Below are 23,439 nucleotides of genomic sequence, written 5' to 3'. Positions count from 1 at the left end.
AGAAAAGCAGAGAGCGCTTCAGTCATGTAGAAAGTCCACTAGGAAATGGAACTGGGTGAACTTTACCTTTCTTCTTCAGATGTCGCTCCATAAGTCGCTCCTTCGGTCACAAGTCTATGCGTAAACCTCCAGGGTGGTCTTGTAATTTGCGATGACCATCTTACCTTCATTTTCCAACACTAGATCTAATTTATCCACTCCATTATGTGCTCCGTTTCTCCGCTCTGTCGTTTTGTCTTGGGACAATGTTAATCATCTCACCATCTATTAGAAAATATTACATTTTATGGCAATCACAACAAGCAGAAATATCACAGAAACAGTATAAAAACATTATACCTTTTTATACTATATAAACAGTATAAAACCACTCAGAGATAGATAGATAGATAGATAGATAGATAGATAGATAGATAGATAGATAGATAGATAGATAGATAGATAGATAGATAGATAGATAGATAGATAGACTTTATTGATCCCAAACTGGGAAATTGTAGTGCAACAGCAGCATGACAGACTGCAAAAAGAAAATAAAACATTAACACAGAATATAAGAGCAAACACACTATATATAATAAATTAGAAGTGCAAAAAAACAAAATGGTGGAAAAACAGTAAGGTGCAACAATAAATTGTAATGTGCAGGGCCAGATTAACACTTCATTGTACCCTGGGCAACAATATTCAAGGGCCCCATCATCACAACCCCAGGATCCCTATAATCTGGCAAAATACAGAATAAGTTCCAGGAATATATGTAAACATACCCCATACTTCAATATCTAACTATTATCAATTGCATTTTGATGTACAAATGTGTAAATGCTCGTAGAACTATAAGTGCACCACTATAGCCTCTTGTCAAGGCCACTCACTTGCATATGATGATATGAAAACAAAACACATCATCATCAGTATAATCTAAAATTGATCCATTACATTAGAAAGAGAGGGAAGTGTCCTCCATTTTCACAAAAAATAAATAAACCATTTCCAAAGTATCCAGTATTTATTTAAGAACACTTTTTGCCAACACAAATGTATTGAATCGTCAGAAAAAGCCCACAGACAAAACACAAACATAATCTGATAGAATCAGATATGAATTTTAAACAGAAATCCCCTTGTCACCTCAGAATTCAACTAGAGAGTTAAAGTAAGTGCAATGTAAACATCTTGAAATCTGCTTTTTCTCAACAATAAACATATCTCAACATTTTCATGGAGCCACCACAAGGAAAAAATAAATATAATGCAGTATAATCTGCTAAAATAAACATTTTGGTCCCAGTTTAAGTTTTAAACAGAAAACACATCACAATTCAAGGCATGTCAAGGCAAGGGTTAAACATTTTAATACTAAATACTACATACACTAAATACTATAAACCAGTGCCGGCTGCTCGTCTTTCAGACAGGGGAAGCTCACTGTCGGCTTACATTAAAAAAAAAAAAAAAAAGAAGAAGAATTAAGAAAATGCTCAGTAACCTTATCGTACCAAGTAGGCGTCTTTTTCAGGGACTGGACCAGTGTCCTCTCAATATCCAGTAGACCTAGGCTGCTTAGATTGCCTTGGCTCATTGTGTTGTGGGTGTCAGACTTCAGCCTTTTTAAACTACAGATGCTCCTTTCACTCCGACCTAGCCGACAGTTTGACTGATTTAACTATCTACAAAACGATATTAAACTCGAACAAAAAATGATTAAATTATGGAACTGAAACAAGAAAACGTGAAAATTATGTTAAATTGAAACAAGGAAGTACAATGAGTGTGTTTTATTTACAGTGCAAAAAAATGAACGAGTAATTTCGTGGTACTTTCTCTCTTGATTTCACAGCAGAATGCGCGATGTTACTAAACTGAACTGTGTCAGTGAAGGAGTAGATCTGAAAACAGCTGTCAATCAAACGGGATTCAGCCTTTCGACCGATCCTCCAATCAGCACGTGGGATTCTGGCATAGCCCGTTCGAGCTCCGCCCACAGCTCCATTCACCCGCAGAGACACCCGGTGTCCGGGGGCGGGACAACATCGTGGCATTTATCCAATTACTGTCCAGTTTTGACGCAATGAAAAAAAACTGTTCCATTCAGTCCCATTGAAGCCCAGAGACGGACACAGTCTACGGACAAATGCACTGAGCAGAGATGGAGGAGAAAACAGCGGAACGGGAATGTATGAGAAGTGAACAACATCGAGTCCGTTGATTTGTGATAAAGCTGATTTGAACGAACTCATCTTTGAGATGAACGTGTTCGAACACATTTGTAGTCAATAAAATGTCAACACAACCGTACATATTTAACCATTTAATTTTCATAATTTTAGGGGAAGCCGGGCTTCCCTTGCAGTCTATGAGAAATCGCCACTACTATAAACATCTGGAAAACCGTCAATTTCTCTCAAAGAAATACTTATCTGACCAATACTAAACTTCCCACTTAGCTGCTTCTCCATGTTTGCAATGTTTTGATTCGCGTATGTCGCGTAGTTCTTGACGTCTCACATCCCGCTCAGTGCACGCACGTTGATTTGCGTCACCGCTGATTCGCTTTTTGGACTGACCAATGAGGAGAGGGTCTCAGCTCACGGTCACAGACAACAGGAGCAGGGTTTCTGTGCAGTGCAATGGCCCCAGGCAGCGGACAGTATCATTTATAAGCAAAAGATAACCAGATATTTTCGTTATGCCCGAGCTACCCAGGGCCCTTCAGAGGTCGCGGGCCCCTGGGCAATTGCCCAGTTGCCCATATGGTTAATCCGGGCTTGGTAATGTGCAATGACAATGAAAACAATATAAAACTAAAACAGTATAGAACCACTCAGTATAAACAGTATACAACTACTCTGTATAAAACTGCTCTGTATAAAGCTTCTCAATGTTAACAAAACACAAAAATCAACCTGAGTTAAACATTGCACGACAATGTAAAAAAAACACAAAACATGCAAACAAACCTGAGTTTGCGCCACACAATCAGGCAGTTGCATCTTATCTACCATGCGCTCAAACAGGGACCAGAAGCACGTCGTCTCCTCCTCACTCTCCCTGTGTCACTGCTGCTCCTTCTCACTCTTCTCCCTGAGATAGTCCACAATATGTTTTGTCTTCCTCTTCTTCTTTTGGGGTGAAGGTGTTGGGGTATCCCTCAAAGAGGCTGAGGTAGTTGGATGGAATGTGGCTGAGGTGGAGGTGCTGGGCTCTGCATCATCAGTCACTGTGGGCTCAACTATGTCCTGAAAGCCAACATAACAAATAAGGAATACAATGTAAGATACTAGGTTGTCAATTACAACATCAAATTGAATAACCATGTATGCCTTCTCATATAAAAAGATCACTAATCTAAATTCCACAGCTCATATTCTTTTGTTGTTTTTTTTAATTTACTACTGCATTAGTACATGTGATTGTGGGTCATCTTAAAACCCTACTGTGGGGTCAGCATTAGACCCAAAGGATGAGACCACAACAGGAGGGTTGACTGCAGGCCTGGCACCCAACACCTCGTGCATGTCATCAAAAAAACTGCCAGGTGGCAGCTGTTACCTCGCCACTATCTGTTCTAGAGCCGGTTTTTGGCATTTTCAGGTCCTGTAGCAATCACACAATCACACACATACATTGTAATAATCATACAGGGTGGGGAAGCAAAATTTACAATGAACATTTAGGGGTTTTTTTTCAGCAGGCACTACGTCAATTGTTTTGAAACCAAACATATATTAATGTCATAATCATACCTAACACTATTAGCCATACCTTTTCAGAAACTTTTGCCCATATGAGTAATCAGGAAAGCAAACATCAAAGAGTGTGTGATTTACTGAATGCACTCGTCACGCCAAAGGAGATTTCAGAAATAGTTGGAGTGTCCATAAAGACTGTTTATAATGTAAAGAAGAGAATGACTATGAGCAAAACTATTACGAGAAAGTCTGGAAGTGGAGGAAGCAACAAAAAAACTTACCAAAGCTTTTATTAAAGCTCTCAAATCCAAAATCCTAAAGGATCCAACCAAATCCATGAGAAAAATGGCAATTGAACTTGAGGTAGACAACAAGACCGTTAGAAATGCAGTAAAATATGATTTGAAGTTAAAATCTTACACAAGAACACCAAAACACTTGTTGACAACAGCAACAAATCCAACTTTAGCAATTTTTGGGAATCATGTTTATGGCCGCCTTCTAGCCCAGATCTAAACCCTCTGGATTATGCTATTTGGGGCGTTTTAGAACATGCTACCAATAGAACATCACACAGCAATGTCGACTTTCTTAAAGATACTATTAAAGAAGAATGGGAGAAGTTGTCACCCGAATATTTGAAGAACACTTGCGCAAGTTTCAGGAAGCGTGTGAAGGCAGTTATTGAGAAAGAAGGAGGACACATAGAATAAAAACATTTTCTATTATGTAAATTTTCTTGTGGCAAATAAATTCTCATGACTTTCAATAAACTAATTGGTCATACACTGTCTTTCAGTCCCTGCCTCAAAATATTGTAAATTTTGCATCCCCACCCTGTATACTGTAATAATCATACACATACACTGTAATAATCATACACATACACTGGAATAATCGCACACATACACTGGAATAATCATACACATACACTGTAATAATCCCACACATATATTGTAATAATACACATACACTGTAATAATCATACACATACACTGTTATAATCACACACATTGTAATAATCATACATGTATACTGTAATAATCATACACATACACTGTAATATTCACACACATACACTGTAATAATCACACATACTGTAATAATCACACACATACACTGTAATAATCATACACATACACTGTAATATTCACACCCATACATTGTAATAATCATACACATACACTGTAATAATCACACACATACATTGGAATAATCACACACATACACTGTAATATTCACACATACACTGTAAAAATCACCCACATACACTGTAATAACTTCATAAATCATTAAAACATGGCAGGTTTAAAAAAAAAAAGAAGCTTTCTTAAGATGGAAAGACTTTAAGATTACATGGTTACATTAACTGTTATGTATGTTGTTAAGTTAAAAAAGTTTAAAGCTAATTCATTTAAATATCTTGGACTTTTTTTTTTTTTTTTCCAAATCCTCCCACTTTTTGGAAGCTTGCTGGGGGGTCACTTTCCCTTCCAGTCCAAGGTCTTTGATCAGTGTCCTGTACCAAAACTAAAGGATGAGTAACAATATTAAAATAATGAATACACAAGAACAACATGAATGTTTGTATGCGGTCAAGCAAATTTAAAACCAATTACTCACTCCCAATGTGATTTTGCTGCATTTTTAGATTTTTGTAATCTCTGGTCATTATTGTGGGCGACATGGTGGTGCAGTGGTTAGCACTCATGCCTCACAGCAAGAAGGTCCTGGGTTCGATTCCAACACCAGTTGACGGGGGGTGGGACCTTTCTGTGTGGAGTTTGCATGTTCTCCCCGTGTCTGCGTGGGTTCTCTCCGGGTACTCCGGCTTCCTCCCACAATCCAAAAAACATGCACTAATAGGTTAATCGGTTAATCTAAATTGCCCATAGGTGTGAATGTGAGAGTGATTGTTTGTCTCTATATGTTCAGCCCTGCCGAACTGGCGACTTGTCCAGGGTGTACCCCGCCTTCGCCCCTATGTAGCTGGGATAGGCTCCAAGCGACCCCCGTGACCCTAGTGAGGATAAAGCGGGTTCAGAAAATGAATGAGTGAATGAATGGTCATTATTGTAGCATCATGATGGTGCAGTGAGTGAACAGAGTCAAAAACAGAATTGTAAATTATATTATCCTTCTCTTCCTGTCAAACCAAAACCTTCAGACCTCCGGCGTGAACACGTCGCTCCACAGCCTGTTCCTGCTTCGAACTCCGTCAGAAGACTTCATCCATTCTCCGTCAAGGCCTCTCCAGCCCTGCAGCCTCACCGTTGGTGTGTCGCTCCAGCTGCTACATGCTCCTTCTCCAAAGTCACATCCTGCATCACCGCGACAACTTGTAAGAAAACTTACTCCTGATTTATGAGTTGGTGTTATCCACAATTTAAGTAGGTTTACCTCAACTTAACCTCACTAACGTTATAATATCTTTAATATAGCCACCTGCCGATCTAGTCTACTTTTCTCCTATCCATAATCTCCTGTTCCCTTTCATCGTCTTTATCTTTTGTCTTTGTGTTATTTGTATGTCTTATTTAGTTAATTCTTTATATGTGTACAAATCCGCTGCCACAGTTATTCTTGCGTACTGTCTATTTTCACACTCGGGTTCCCTGTACAGTCAACGTTCCACCAGCTTTGCAAGGTTTCCAAATTATTAGTTTGGGTTAATTTAAGATTTAATAGTTAGATGTGGGCATCTTCAACTATAAATCTGTAATTAAATTAATCTATAAACCAACGCTCCTTTCTTAAGTAATTTGGTCTTCCTATTATTGCTACATTATCATCTCTGAATTTGATGAGCTCCGTTGTTTGTTCCTGAGTCCCTGCATTAATAACACACAGCAATGTCAATGAAACTTGTTCAGAGAAACCCTGTTGCTTTCAACTGATATAAACTGTAGAGTGACAAAGCCAGATTATTAAGCAACAGTCATGTCAAATTTGTGACGGGTATAACAGGATATGTGAATCATGCTGACAATGATTTTTGATGCCATTTTTTATGCGCCTTAACATTATGGGGGAAATGCAACATGTATACGATAAATATGTTATTTTACACTAACATGAACGGCTTACATGAACAGACACACATCCATGACTTGGGCATTTTTTGCTACGTTTGTCATAAACAAGCAATCTGTAATACACTGAAATAGCGTTAAATGGACTATAAAATGGTTAAGTTATTTATAAAGAAAATACTTGCGCACATTTATGGGTTTCTTTAGTCGCACTGCTGCACTTTTTGGCTGTGTTTATATCCATCTTGCCAAAGATTCAAACAGAATTATGGGAAATTTCTCCTACCTCTCTGTTTGTAGTGAGGTCCTGAAAAATCTCCATTTTGAGGGCTATACAGCCCTCCCCCTTAGCCCTTCCTCTCAGATTAATTGGGAATTGGAACAACTCTACCCCAGAGCCCTAAAAAGAGAGTCATGGCACACTTTGATGTGTCCGGTGATCACGTGGTTCATGTAAGCCTGAAAAGGTCCAAACGAACTAAGCGCTCCCATGTTATTTAATGGGAGAAACAGCAGTGAGCATGGCAAATCGGAAAATAAACCACACATAACCATTGTGTCACTGCCATATGTACTGTTTTGTGTGTTGTACTTCTAAGTGGAGGGGTTGACCACTGAAAAAACTGCATTTATTACTTTAAAAACTTAAATTTTGGGGGGAGAGGTTGGTGTTAGCTTGGGTAGGCTACGTACATTAGTGGTGCTAACTTTACAAGTTCATTCATTCTGTAATTGTACTGTACTCGTAAGGAGATGGACAATTTATCATTTTTAAGTTTTACTATTGCAGGACTGTGGTACAAGCAGAAAACAGTGGTTTGCTGTGAACTCTGTGTGTCTGCCAAGCTCTGCTCTGATAACACACATCATACAACATTAACCAGCGGAGAGCATAGCGGCTAACTTAGCATGTTAGCATCAGCACAGACACTAAACTCATTAAAAACTCAACATTAGCAAACTCAAACTCAACAGAATCTTTACAGGATGAGTCAGATCTTGTAAGTGAATATTATTTAGCTCTGCTTAATATTAGCTGTAATGATTACCCAAGCATAATTTAAAAGTTAGCTTTGCTAAATAAAAAGGAACAGCTTACGTTAGCGTAGTTCTCTTGCTCACGTAGCACATGTAGATAATTTGGTCACCTTAGCTAACGCGGTTAAAACTAACATCAACACAATATGAACGGTCACGAAAGTTATACTGTATCATGTACATGAGAGTTAAACTATCTCACAGACCCATACGTTATCACAAAGTTTAAACAGAAAGCTAGTAACTTACGTTTTATGCTCACAGAGTCCAGCTGAGCCACACCTCCATAACAGACTGAACTTGTTACAACACGACACTTGGTGTGGACCCAAATGCAACGAGACACTTTGTCAGTGGTCAAAAAAAAGTTTTATTTAACAAAAGTTCACAAGGTACAAAAATGGATAACAAAAAGAGAAAGCACAACGTGTTCTAGAAAAAACCTAATAACTAAAAGAGAAGTACAACTTACTCTGTACGAACTAATAAGCCTGATATAGATAACATGAGGGTCAAGATTCAAGATACTTAACATTAGTTGGGCTTCTCAAGATCACAGAAACGACGCAATGACAAGAGACAAAGGGAGTGAGGAGAAATATATAGGGAAGGCAGGGATCACAAACAGGTGTGGGCAATAACAAGAGGGACACCAGGTGCAAGCAATGATGGGATTAGGAAAGACAGAGACAAGACTGACAGAGTGCAGACAAAACAGAAAGGCGACCACCATCACCAAAATAAAAAAGGAAGAAACAAAACAAAATACCTAAACGAAATCAACACACATGACGACGCATGACAGAACTCTTCTTCTCCTTTGTTTAATTCGGCGGAGCCCCAACCGTCAGTGATCGTGGGCTATTCTGTCCAAATGTGCATGTGTCAATTCAAACACGAACTACAATTTCTGAGTAAAAGTTACTTAGTATTTTCAGGTTTATGTGGAGTGAGAATAAAACTGTAAATACTATTAGTAATTCAATAATAAAACTTTCACCCCTATGTAGCTGGGATAGGCTCCAAACGACCCCCGTGACCCTAGTGAGGATAAAGCGATTTCAGAAATGAATAATAAAACTTACTCTTCCATCACAGCTCATTAAATACATGAATAAAATATAAAGTTTTACATAAGAAATTCATGTTATCTCTGAATCATGATATTACAGTTTAGAAATTACAGAATTAATTTCATATATTTTACTGCACCGAAAAATCATTTTTGTCAGTGTATATGTCAGTGTGGATTGTTTGTTTGAGAAAGAATTAAATAGCAAAGGTATGTAAGATGGCTGTCGTCCCAGAATTCCTCTTTTTGTCTTCAGAAGTGTGTGGGGTGAGCGGAAGTGGGGGGCACCAAATCCGTATCCTAGGGTTCCAAAATAGCTAGAGCCGGCCTTGCACACAAGGAAGGAAATCACTCACCAAGCTCACATTGTAACATGACACTGCTCAGCACCTCCTCCCAATCTGTCTCCTTGTTTTTCCCACAGTGACCCTTTCCACATCACAAAGTGGTGTCCACTGTAAACTGATCAATCCTTCTTCTGCCTCCATATCTCCATCTGTCTGTAGAAAGATGGATGATGAATGGGGAGGAGGAGTAAGAGATAACATCACTTAATTGCTTTGTGACAAAAAAGGCCCCTTTCATACACACATTTGGGCCAAAGCTCTGACAGGGTTAAATTTCGTGCAGTAAAAAACATTGAACTCAATGGAATGTTGCCTAAAAACCAAAAATAAAAGTTTCCAACTTCACATTTGTCTTTCTGTCTTTTTTGATTCTTGTTTTTAAATATCTGCATTACATTAATATATTGGGTCTTAGCAAATGGGCAGTATATGGCAAAGTCGTACAACCCTTTTATTTTTTGTGGCAAAGAAGAATATTTTAATCACGCAATTTTAAAGGTTTTTATAGTTTATACTTTAATATTCAAGAGTCCATTGTGTAAGATTTAGGATGATTTACATGGATCTAACTACAGAATTATTAATAATTGTGTCATTAGTGTCTACTCATGCAAAAGTAGCAACTGTATTTTTGTTATTTTAGAATGAGTATATCTACAATGGGAGCAGGTCACTGTTTACAAAGTCTGTCATCTTGCATTGCCATGTTTCTAACCCAGCTCAGAACCAACTTCCTCTTCTTCATTTAAGCAGCAATTTGTGGTCGTAACAGAAAACAAAACACTGTGTAATGGACGGACTGGAGGCTTTAAGTGCTAACATCACAATAGAGATGCTAATATAAAAATGGTTAACATGGACAATGTTAACACCAAAGCTTTACATGTGTCACATCTGCCACCAGACATTAGTCTGGTTTTGTCTGTCTTGTGTGTTTTGTCAGTCATTTCCTGTTTTATTTTGTTAAGTTCTCCTCGTGTGTCATGTCTGGTGTCTTTGCTTCCTTTCCCTAATCATTTCCACCTGTGTGTGATTACCTGTCCCCGCCCTGATTTGTTCCACCTGTGTCTCATTGTCTTCCCTCCCTCTTGTGTATTTAAGCCCTGTGTTTTCCCCTGTCCTGTGTTAGTTCGTATTGCCTCGTGTGTTACTTACCAGCATTTTTGGATCCTGTTTGTCTGTCTGCCTGTTTTTGACCCAGATTGTTTTTTCAAGACATCTGCCTTTTGCCCAACCCCTGTCTGTGGCTCTGCAACCATTGATTCTACGTGTGTTTGACCTTTCTGCCTGTTTTGCTAGTACGTGAGCTAGTCTATCCCCCATGTACTGTTGCCTATCCATTTGCCTTACCGTGTATGACCTGGTCTGTTGACTGACATCCCTCTGCTTTCCCCTAGTCGGATACCCGACGTGTTGTTTTTGGTTCGGGCTGTGAGGGTCTGTCTCTGGTCCACTTCACAAACCCTGTGAAGATCCCTGAACTCTGTGACCTCAAGAATCTGTATACAATCACTATCCAAGACTTGTCTGTTAAACCTGTGTTTAATAAACACTGTAAACTTTTACGTCTGCTTCCGGGTCTTGCATTTGGGTTCAGTCACCGTACTCATTACAACATGTTAGTCTAATATTTATTAAGTAGCACTATTCACAAAGTACATCTGGCTAATGAGAATGTCATTAACTTTTCAGATATTTGACCTTAACCTCTACCATCTGTTAGTCTAAAGGATTATAAAAACTGACTGAGGATTGCACCAAATGCACCTTGATTAGATTCAAGGAGTGTGGGGCCTTGGTGGAGGAATGTTCTGGGCAGCACAGTGGTTAGCACTAACAAGAAGACTCTGGGTTTGATAGGACAAGGTGAGTTGGACCAGAGCCTTTCTGTGTGGAGTTTGCAAGTTTTGCCATTCCATTTTCTGTTCAAATCTATTCAAAACATATATGCTAGGTTAATTTTCCTGTCAGTGGCCTTGTCCAAGGTGGTTTGGATCTGGAATTGATCTTCAGGTGCCCTCAGTAGGATAAATGCATAGGCTGAATCTCCTCATTGGGACAGAACCTTTATGTAAAGGTTTAATAAAGTGCGTCTTGAGTACTAAACAAATTCACATCTGCTGATGAGGGTAGTTGATAATTCAGTGGGTCACAAAAGCCATAATTTGTCCTGACAAAAGAAATTAATGTCCATTAATTTTTTGAAATGCCTAAATGTTCCCGCTGAAAAGTTGATTTCGTGTCCTCACATTTTTGTTATTTTCTTAAAAGAAAAACTGTTTTAACAGTCCATTGTATAAGACTGAAGGGAGTTTAGGAGGACCTACGAGGGCTGTTCAATAAGTTCATGGCCTCACCCAGAACAGAACAACACAGACTGATAATTTATATTTTATTTTTCAACATAATCTCCATTTACAACAATGCACTTGGTCCATCGATGTTCAAGCATCACTATCCCATCACGAAAGAATGTAACATCCTGTATTATAACAACCAGTATTTCTGGGTGAGGCCATGAACTTATTGAACAGCCCTCGTAATTTCAGAAATGAAATACAATATTCACAATCATGTTTTTGTTTTTTGTATAATTATCAGAAAATTATAGCATTTGTTTGTTTGGTTTTTTGGAGGCTGTTCTCACTCCCAAATTGTCACATTCTTAAGTTTGATCATGTGCCCTTGGAATCAGCAGTCCTGTAATGTATGTGGGAAAACTGACCAGTAATGTTAGAGAAATGAGGAGTCATAATAAGACATCAGATGAAGAAATTTGAAGTAGAAGGTATAAGAATAAAACATAGATACACAAGAACAATACAGGGAAGTAAACATTAAAACACTAACCGTCTGACACAAAGTGTCAAACCCTAACCCTCCTTCCTGTGGACTGTGCATTATCTTTCTCCAGATGTTTCATCGTGTTTATCTTTCTGTTAATAAAACACTTTATTCCCCTTCTGCACCATGCATTTGAGTCCAGCCATTCACTCTGTCTTGACAGTTTGTATTCAACCCCTTCTAAGAACACCACAAGTGCCGCATGAATGATGCACAACTGCCAATAGAAACACCGTACGTTCACCTTAAGAACGCTGTGGGAATCTCTGTCTAAATGCCAGTTCACGTGTCTGTCATAAGGGATCCCTAATAACAATATAATGTGTTCTTGTGATCTACTTGCGGCCAGCGCAGGAACATGTGGGTCCTGGAAAGGCCTACTGATCCACAAACATCGTGCGTTGTTCTTAGGTTCTTTCTACGGCATTTGTTAGTGTGCCCTGCAAAAGGGGGTTTCGTGCTGCGTTCGTGGAAAATCTTGGACAGGATCACTCACCTGGCTGTGAACTTGGGAATGTGCCACAAATACTCCATTCTTATAAGTCTTCCTTGAGAAGGTCTAATGAAATGGTCCATAAATCATTTGCACGGTGTTCATAGCCGTTTGTAACAGCATTTGTGATTGAGGTTTTACCACATCCCTCACCCCTACCCTGACTGAGTTGTTTTTTTATTTGTAAACCAAACCAAACAGTAGCCATTCTCTAGACATTTTCTACACTAACCCATGCGTTGAAATGTGATGTCTGGGCCAAGTGCCAATATGTGATGACCTAGGAGTGAGAATGTCTTGGTTTTTGCTACCTTATAATGAGAGTTTTACAGTATTTCTACATTGCTCCACTGTACAGTTACGGTTCAACCTTCTTCATCTTAAAATTAATATTCATTAAGTGTGTTTTATGTACATTATGGAGTTGATAGTCGGTTTGCTTTGGTGTTAGAGCAGTTACCATGAACTGTACAATGATCCATGTAATGAGATGTTATATGGTGTTGATCTTATTTCCCTCAGTGGTTTAAAAAAATGCATAACTTCCCATATCTTTGTGCTTCCGTATAAAACATTAACTCCTCTGGCTGAGGTCAGTCATCAGGAGTAAACACTGTCCTGCTTTGTCTGCTTTATTACCCAGCAGATTGTCAAGGCCACTACGGCTGCTGCTGGAGGGACATCAGGTTGATTATTAACCATCAGGTCAATGTTTAGAGGATCTATCATCTGCTCACAGCAAGGAAACCCAGAAAGTAGGGAATTTTTACTAACAGGATCCAAACTTTTAATAGACTTTGAAAAGACCCTTGTTGTTGCCACCTTTCATTTAGTCACTTATGATCTTTTCTCCTTACACAATAAAACACATTAACAGTGGATGTTGCCTGCTACAAAGTGGAGAGGAAGAGGAAGATGTATGTTCTGAACTACTATAGAAATATGGTGGACTTAGTTCTCATTAAAATTTTGCATTTAGGTACACCTAAATACTCCTTGAACACCAGAACATTAGACCCTAAGTTACATATTTAGAAGTCTATTGTGTATTTGAATTTCCAGTTACTTAGTGGATGTTCTCAGTTCTCAGTTCCTGTTCTGTGATTTGTCAACATAGTGCTTCCAGTAAATGCTCCTGCGGGGGAGACATACAGTACATACACTCCCTCCTCAGTGTCCCTCTCTGCTTCTACTGGTGTGTTGTTTATCTGTTGGTCTACAGCTGACTGCAGCATAAAAGCACTCCCATCATCAGTAAGACTGGACTTCCTGTTAAAAGCCCATCAGCAGGCCATTCATAAGCTTTTAGTTCCCATCAAGTCTTTATTGCAATGCAGCCTTCCCTGCTGATTACTGGTCACAAGTTAGAAACTGCTCTTTTGTAGTCACATGTTCAAAATGGGTGTACTTGCAGACAATGTTTGAAAAGTAGCATCATCTCCTTTTACTCATAATTGCAAATTTCATTTACTACCTACCCGCTGAACCAATCGGATGGCATTGTGTGTAGGAGTAGTTAAACCTCAAAGAAGTAATGCATCCAGGAGAGCTCGAGCCACCACTGATGGCTGAACATTACCACCTCAAACCCAACTAAGGCTTGCAATACCACTTTAATCAGCAGCTACTCACTTAATGCTGCACTTGTATCTGTTATGGTAAACATATAGGCTGTAATACATTGAGATAATGTCCTGCATCATGACTGGCTTGTGTATATATATATATATATATATATATATATATATATATATATATAACTTTGAGCCTAACCACCTAGATATTCTCACCTGAAAAAACTTTGTCACACTGAGCTTTACTTCAAAAATTAATGTTCACATCATGAAATTGGGTGGGTCCAGATTGAACAGAGTAAAGCTGAACGTTTATCTTTAACACTGTCCTTTATTAACATCAAATCTGTTAAAAGTGCTAAAATTGAAAATTAATGGATAAAACATACTCTTAGGGTTTGGACGATAGTTAGAAGAAAATTTGGGGGCCCACTATTTGTGTCGAGGGCCATGCCACTGGTGGGTAACATTGAATGTCCTCCCTCAGTGTGGGATAGGGGGTTTAGAAGGTGGGTTGATAAAGGTCTAAGCACACTTAACTCACCATTTAATGGAACAAAGTCATTTACCCAGCTTCAGGAGCAATATCAACTTCCAGCAAATGACCTGTATAAATATTTTCAAATAAGACACTATATTACAAATCATAAATAAAGGGAGTTGCCTAGCAAAAACCCAAATAATACAGAAGAATATTTTAACAATATGGTGGAAAAACACCTCCCAATTGAAAAAACATCTTTCTCATATGTACATATATATATATATATATATATATATATATATATATATATATATATATATATATATATATATATATATATATATATATAAGACTTACAAATGATACCCTGCATGATACTGCATGAAATAATACTGCAAACATTAAAGGAAAATGGGAATTGGAATCAAATACTATAATTACAGATAATGTATGGGAAGAGATGTGTACAGACTGTCATCAAGGACTTTATAGTCAGTTATGGAAAAAATTTTAAATGGAAATCAAAAATAAGGTGTTTTAATACACCTCTTATAATTTCAAGATATGTGAAAGAACCTAATGTGGAACTGTGCTGGAGAAATTGTGGAAACATTGGAGATTATTTACATATCTTTTGGGACTGCCCAGTAATCCGAGGATTCTGGAAGAGTCAAGGAGGAAACAGACAAAATCTTACAAGTGAACTCCCCATTAGACCCACTGATATGCCTACTGGGAGCTATACCTAAGGGGACATTTACTTCAGATCAAAGACACATGTTACGGATACTTTTATTGATCACTAAGAAAATGAAAACTGTCAACTGGAAGGATCCAAAACCACTGACTATAACTGAGTGGGTACAGAGACTGAAAAGGTCTACAGTACACTATGGAGTGAATGACCACAAGTCTGCAACTAAAGATGGACACTTTTGAACAAAGATGAAACTGTATTACTCGGCATTTGGGTGACTGATGAAGGAATGGGAGCTATTGTAAGATTGTTATGTCTCTCTATGACTGATATTGTACTGTTGTAATTTTCTTTAGTAAAAACAAATATTTATTTTTCATGTGATTTCCCTTTACGATATTCATATTGTATTCCATTTACGTGTGCTTTAATTCTTAAGGTTCTATTTCAGAGAATGTTCTGTTTTGTGGAAAAACGAAAATGTAAAAATATCTAAACAAAAAGTTCAAAATAAATAAATAAATAAATAAATAAATAAATAAATAAAATGATAGTAATATTCACTTTTAACCCATAAAGATCCAGTGCTACTTTTGTGGCGGTTCCTAAAGAAATTTTCCTTTTTTGAAACCTTTCTTAATTGACAATTTATAATATTTTCCTCTATATCATGGAAACTGGATAAATTAGGAGACAATTTCTCACATCGACAATGCAACAGCTTGTCATTTATTGAGCCACATCTCAAAACACAAACAGGCTAAAAACATACATGACGCAGCCCATCAACAACAACCACAATGCACTACTCTTAAAGGGACAGCGTCCCTATCACATAGGATGAGATCACATAGATTGCCCCCACTCGGGATCACAGTGCAACACACCATACCAGACATATCTGCAAACACAACACTGTATGGTGAATTATGTTCATAGAGTTCACTACACACTTCCCCCCAGAATTCACCATAACACACAATAAGAACATCAGCAAGGGGGTGGATGAATAACCCGTCTGCAATGACTCTTGAGAAGCGGTGTGGGAGCGGAGGCCCTCAGAGGTGCTGTATCAGATGCACAGTCAGTGGAGGGGTGGGTGTGGGGTAAAGAAACCCCCGGCGACCTCCTAGGGGACCCAAACCAGGGTGGAGGATGTCCCTGTCGAGGAAGTTGGGCCAGCCCATGAGTCTGGCCAAATCCAGGTGAGCTGGTTTGAGGCGGTCTACAGAAATCCGCTCTGCTTTACCACCAATGTCAACAACAAAGTGCTTGTCCCCTGTCTCCATGACACAGAAAGGGCCATCATAGGGAAGCTGTAGTGGCCCCCGGTGTGCGTCATGGTGAACAAAAATGTAACCTGTCGACTGCAGACAGGGGGAGGCGTAAAACTGTGGAAGGCCATGTTGGGACGTAGTAATGGGTGCAAAAAGCCTGGCCTTGTCCTGAAGCTCAGTCTGTTGGCGTGCCGCAGACCAGGGGGCAGTGGTGTCAGGAACAAAATCTCCCACCACCTGCAGCAGCTGGCCATAGACCAGTTCTGCTGACAAGGACTGGAGGTCCTCCTTAGGGGCAGTCCTAAGGCCAAGCATGATCCACGGGAGCTTATCTACCCAGCCACTGTCCTTGAGGTTTGCCCGAAGAGAGGCTTTCATAACACGATGAATATGCTCACACAGTCCATTACTTTGGGGGTGATAAGCGGTGGTGTGGTGGTGCGGTGGTGCAGTGATGCGGTGGAGCTTGACCCCCAGGCCATGCGCAGTAGTGTTCCAGCGCTCCTAGGGAAACTGTGAGCCCCGGTCTAAAGAGAGGTCAGATGGGGTGCCAAACTGGGCAACCCATGTTCCAATAAGACTTCAGACTCTTGAGTCAATTTACAGACACCAACAGAATCCTGCAGGAGCAAATGCTTGGTGCTAGTGGAAGGAAAATCTACCTTTAACAGGCAGAAACCAGGAGCAGATCCCAACTCTGAAGGATGGACTTCTGACTTGACCAGTTGATGTTTTTATTGGTTATCTTGCATGATATATGCCGCAGTGACGACTGAATTTGAAGATTCAGTCATGCATAAATTTGCCAGGATGGATGTTAATTTTATGTCTGAAGTCCAACTGAAACAAAAGCTTTAACCACCTGTTTGGTTTGGTTTTGTCACAAACTCAACCAGTTTGTGACAAAACCAAACCTGTGGTTCACACTGCATGAAAAGTGGGGTTTTCGTCAGTTAACGTCACTGTAAATTGCTTTGGAACTTCAAATTAACACCTACTAGGGGGAATTTGAAGTCAGCACAGAAAATTCTCTCTAACTGCCTGGAATTGCTGTGAATTCCCAACCTCTGGTTAGAGAGGCTTGGCAATAACCCCTCCCCAGCCCCTTGGGTATGTGAGGTTTTCGTCTGTAAATGGTCCTGCTGTGAGGTATACAAATGCAAATGGAGTCGTACATGACACAGCAGTTTACATTGGAGGTGAGACAACAACTCATTGACTTGAATACCAGGGAGACACTGCTGGATGACCGACGAGACTGTGGCTGTGGCCAAGAACCAAAAAAAAAGGCTTGTGCATAATCCAAAAATTGTGGTAAGTGCATATTCAATTAATTATTACATGTGTGCTATTTGGGTGGGAATTTTATCTTTGTGTGACTTTTTTAGTAAAATGCACAGTGTATGATAGTGTGGTTTTACTTGTGGAACTGATTAAAGTCATGAATCTGTCACATTGACCTGCTTGAACGTGGAGGTGTTTGTTCCCCAAAGTGACTGATTTTTTGTCTTGTATTTTTTTTAGGAAGGTGTGCGCCATCTGCAAAACAGTGAAGGAAACAACAGACGGTATGAACCAGGGCAACGGTAAGATTTTAAAGAGCCTGGATCCATTCTGCTCTATGGAAGTAAATGTTTGCTTTTTCTGAACTATTTGTATTTTGTTTTCACAGACTGAGCTCACCACACAATGAAGCCGTGACTTCTCATTTCATGGCAGCTCCAGCTGCAAGTCCAGGCTTGAATGGAGTAGAAAGTGGAGTCCTGTTGATTAAGTAACTTTAATAGTTTTTTGTGTTTTGCTTCTCTATTGTTCTAATCCAGGGGTCAGCAACCCTGGTCCTAGAGAGCCACTATCCTGCATGTTTTAGATGTATCCCTCTTCCAACACACCTTATTCAAATGATAAGCCTATCATCAAGCTCTGCAGAAGCCCGGTAACAACCATCAGGTGTGTTGGAAGAAGGAAACATCTAAAACATGCAGGATAGTGGCTCTCTAGGACCAGGGTTGCTGACCCCTGTTCTAATCCTATGCATCTTTTTTTTTACTCTTCCTAACTTGTATATTTTAATTCCAGTGGCCTGTAAGACATAATGAAACAGTCCGATGGAACTACATATACAGCCAACCAGATCAAACAGTCCAGGCAGAAGCCATGAAAATTTCAGCCCACAGCAGAGAATAAAAATGGTAAGATGAATCTGAAGAATCTGTATTTAATCTGAGTCTGTCACAAACACCACACTCTTCTGTTACCTCACAGTGCAGCACTGCAGCACTTCTGTCTTTACAGCAGCTGGAGGCAAAAGAGGGCTGAACTGGACAACAAGGAGGAGATTTTTGGAGGGGGGTCACAATTGATATGACGCCCAATGAAGAAGATGGCACTGCTGATGGGACATCTGGGTTGACTGTAAGGCCTCCATCCTTCCAGAGTCTGGAGCTCTAACCTTTGTGCTGCACTCCAACAGACACTACAGAAGAACCAGCATATGTTCTACCCACCACAGAAGACTGGACTGGACCACCCTCAGAGAAGATGGCACCAACACTTATCTGATGTGATGTCTTTAGGTCAAAGACAAAACTTATTTAATAAGTTGTATAAATTACTTTCATAGGTTACAACAAATTAATAATAGATAAATAAATAAGTTAAAATCTGTTAAAATGCAGTTGGCGTAAGACTTGAAAGGAGTGAGATGTCACCTCCTTAAGGATCTTTGTGTTCGCTGTGTGCCAAGGTTGTATACAAAGTGAGCTCTTTCACTAGAGATGATCTTTGACGTATATTCCATTCGCTGTTTTTGTGATGCAGATAGTACGGACCCAGAACCCAAATGCAGAACTAGGAGGCGGATGTAAAAGTTTACAGAGTTTATTATGTTCAGGTAGTACAACGATAAAGGTTGTGATAATGAACAGGATCTTGAGGACAGCAACCAAGGAAGTCCTCGAGGGATTCGTCCTCCGGGCGAGGGACACGAACCCACGGTTAGGCTCCGGGTTTTGAGTCGGCACCCCGACTAGGGAGAAGCAGAGGGAGGTCAGTGACGGAAACAGGTCATACACGGGAGAGCAAACAGACAGGCAACAGGACATAAGGGAAAAGCTAGCTCACGTACCAAAAAACCAGGCGAAGACGTCAAAAACCAGGAAGGCAGATGGAGGCAGACAAAACCGACAGGGAGCAGGCAAAAACAGGCAAAACAGGATGACAAAACGGGTCGAAGCACAGGTAAGCAAACGAACAGACAGGATCAAAACACTGGTAAGTAAACTGCGAGAGATTACGAACTGGCGTCTGACCAGGGGAAAGGACAGGGTTTAAATACACAAAAGGGAGGGAAGACAATGAGACACAGGTGGAACACATCAGGGCGGAGTCAGGTAATCAGGGAAAAGGTGAACACGAACCAGGGAGGGAAGTAAAGACAACAGACAAGACACATGAGGAAAATTTAACAAAATAAAACAGGAAGTGACAGACAAACATAAAAGACAGACAAAACCAGACTAACGTCTGGTGACAGACATCAGTTTTCTCTGCAGTTAAAGTTCAGAGAAACTCATGTACGCTAAGTGTGCTCTACTACTGTGTGCCTTGGAAAATTTTCTTCTTTGTAAGTGTATATATCCGAAAACAATATTAAGTTCGAGATGTTGGTAAATTGAAACTGTTTGTGAACATGTAATGAAGCTAACGTTTATGCTATTCAAGCCAGCGATGTGAGTGCATTACATGTGCAGCATAATTAATAATAACTGTCTGTTAGTAATTTAAGTTGGATGTATTTTGTATGTTGCAGTTACAAAAACGTCAAAGAAAACGTCAAGTAAAGGAGAAACTCCAACTCAGAAAAGAAAGCCTTGTTTGGACTCTATTTTTGTTAGCTGGCTATCTAGCTGCACAGTCACATGTTGTGAGGACAGCACATCTGACTTTGACTGACTTTTTAAATTCTAAGTTAGTTTTAATTTGAAAATGTTGTAATTTTTATTTATTATAAAAGTTTGTTTTAATTTGAAAATGTTGGCACTGTTTTCTTAAATATGTAAGTGTGCTTTTTGCATTCTGCATTTTATTAAAGCTTGTCTTTTTTTTTTTAACATGATCTTGGCAGTCGTGTTCTTTCTTAATTGAGATTGGTGGTGATGTTTTCAGTATGCGAATTATTACCATGCAACAATAAATAAATAAATACCTGAATAATAATACATTAATAATAATAATAATAATAATAATAATAATAATAATAATAATAATAATATTTTTAATGGGTGGGACATATTATAATGCTGCACAGATGACCAATCACATGTGAGCTGTCCTTTGAAATGTCTGTGGTAACATCCAATGGGTTGCTATAAAAAGAAAAAAAGAAAGACATCCAATGGGTGTCTCTGTGGCCAGACATGGCAGGCACCAGTGACATTCAAATGTAAATTAGGGCCATTCACACCTCTGTGAGGTGTTAACCCCTGCACCCCCCACCCCCCGTTGGCTCCGTTTGTGGCAGTTTCCGGCAAAGCTGAACCTGTCTGTAAACTCACAATAATTACCGGGAATCTTTGAAGTTGGCGGGCATTTATGGAATCGATAATCTGGTTTTTCATGCAGTGTCAGTTGAGGGTACATATGAAGAACTATCTCGTAATATTATATAAGATACAGTCAAGGGAGTAGCTTTGATTCTGACATTGGTGGTGACACAAAAGTGCTCCAAGGCAGCACTCCTGAAAGTTGATGTTTTTTTTTGCATTTGTGATCATAATTTCACGTCATGTAGAGCTGATCAAACAAGCAAACAATCATAGTCAGTCAGTTCTAGCCATTTTGGCACCCTAGGCAAGATATGAATATGGTGCCCCCCCCCCCCTTAAAAAATACACACATGCACACAAACACACACACACACACATAGATATGGGGGCACGAAGAGGAGATACATGAAGCATGAGATGAGATGCACAAAGTAGCCAGCAGTAAACCACATAGAAGTATATATGAACCAGCCAACTAGCAGTAAACCACATACAAACATAAATGAATTTGACAGAAACATTTATAAACCAGCCAACTAGCAGTAAACCACATAAAAACATATGTAAACCAGCCAACCAGCAGTAAACCATGTAGAAACATATAGAAACCACATAGAAACATATGTAAACCAGCCAACCAGCAGTAAACCATATAGAAACATATAGAAACTACTTATAAACATATATAACCCAGTTCAGCAGCAGTAAACTACACACCTTAGCAGATATCTTATATCTTAATCATCTACAGTTCCATTATTAGCCAACTTTGCTTCATTTCAGTTCAGCTAGCTGTTGCTAGCAACAAAAAACTTTTTTTTAATATTATAAAAGGTTACATACCTCTATAATTGGATTACTTTTCTGCCTCCTCTTCTCTCCTCTTCTAAACTGTGCAGCTAAGGCCTTGGAAGGCCTTTTTATGGTGATAAATTCTCCAACCTTTACCTGGATGCTAGTTCAACACCAGTCTGACTGTCATTCAGCTCCACTCTGTCTCTGTCACTCACACACACACACACACACACACACACACACACACACACACACACACACACACACACACACACACACAGAGTTGGCACCAGTCTGGGAGAGCTCACCTGAGAAATTACAGGGGGATTGTTGTTGTTTTTTTTTTCCTCTCATTTCTTTATTTTTAAGACAATTAATGAGAAATTATCATGTTATCAGTTATCACCCCATGCCACTAACCGGTCCTGCATGCACAGACACGCATATGCAGCCACGCATGCAGGCAAACAGACACATGTACAAATGTAAATGACACCTCTGATATTCAAATCTGTCTAGCTGACGTGACCCAGGCAGAACAAATGCAAACATGCTGACAACTTACGTTAAGCGGTTGGAGATACGACTGCCTCCTGTCCGGTCCAACTTTTTTTTTTCTCTCCAGTCCAACTAGCGGATAACTGTAGCGTTTACAAGTAGATGGAGTAACAGCGGGGACGGCCAATCACACGTGCGATAGCAAAACCGCAGAGCCAATCGGAGAGTGATAATTAGATTAGAGGCGAGACTTCTAGCAGAGACTGACTATTAACCCTTTGTGTGCCATAATCATTGACTAAACACTACGGACAGCGGTTGGATTGGTAGGGACAACACAGTAGTGGCTGGATATTGCTAGGGATGTGTCCCTAGTGTCCCTACGCAATTCTACGCCCCTGGATACAGTATATATTAATATAATACCAGAAGTGGGTGGAAACAAGGGGGAGACACATGGTTGCACAGCAAACTGCACTACAACTGTTGAAAAAACTACAACAGCTGGCACTAGTATAATTATCAATAGCTAAAACAAATGTCCACTACTCCAAATTCAAGCATTGACAGTGGATTTACTACTACTGCAGTTGTTAGTACAAATAATAGAAACCTCTACCATCTACAGTATATAACCATATAATAAACACTATCACAAGTATATGGGTAAATTAATGCTGATGATGAAAGCAGATGAGAGGCAGGACCACAGCAGCAGGTCCAGAGATGATCCAGGGAAAACCGGTGATGCAATAAAGCACAGAGACTCCAGGGAAGAAGTCAAGTCAGAAATATGTATTTGCTGGGACATGAACAGAGGAGAGAGGAGGTCAGAAAAGAGGAGGGGCAGAGGGGAGGTCAGACAGGAGGATCAGAGCTTGACAGCTGAAGGCTCTAGCTCCCGTCCTACTTTTGGAAATTCATGGAACCACCAGTAAGCCTACATGTTGAGAGCGTATGCTCTAGATTGATTGTATGGGACTAATTTTTCCACTACGTGGTACCAGCTCAACTCGACCTTTTTGCGTTTCCATTACGTAAAAGAA

The sequence above is a fragment of the Sphaeramia orbicularis genome, chromosome 15 (genome assembly GCF_902148855.1).
Source record: "Sphaeramia orbicularis chromosome 15, fSphaOr1.1, whole genome shotgun sequence".
NCBI lineage: Eukaryota > Metazoa > Chordata > Actinopteri > Kurtiformes > Apogonidae > Sphaeramia > Sphaeramia orbicularis.
This window is presented reverse-complemented; position numbering follows the sequence as displayed.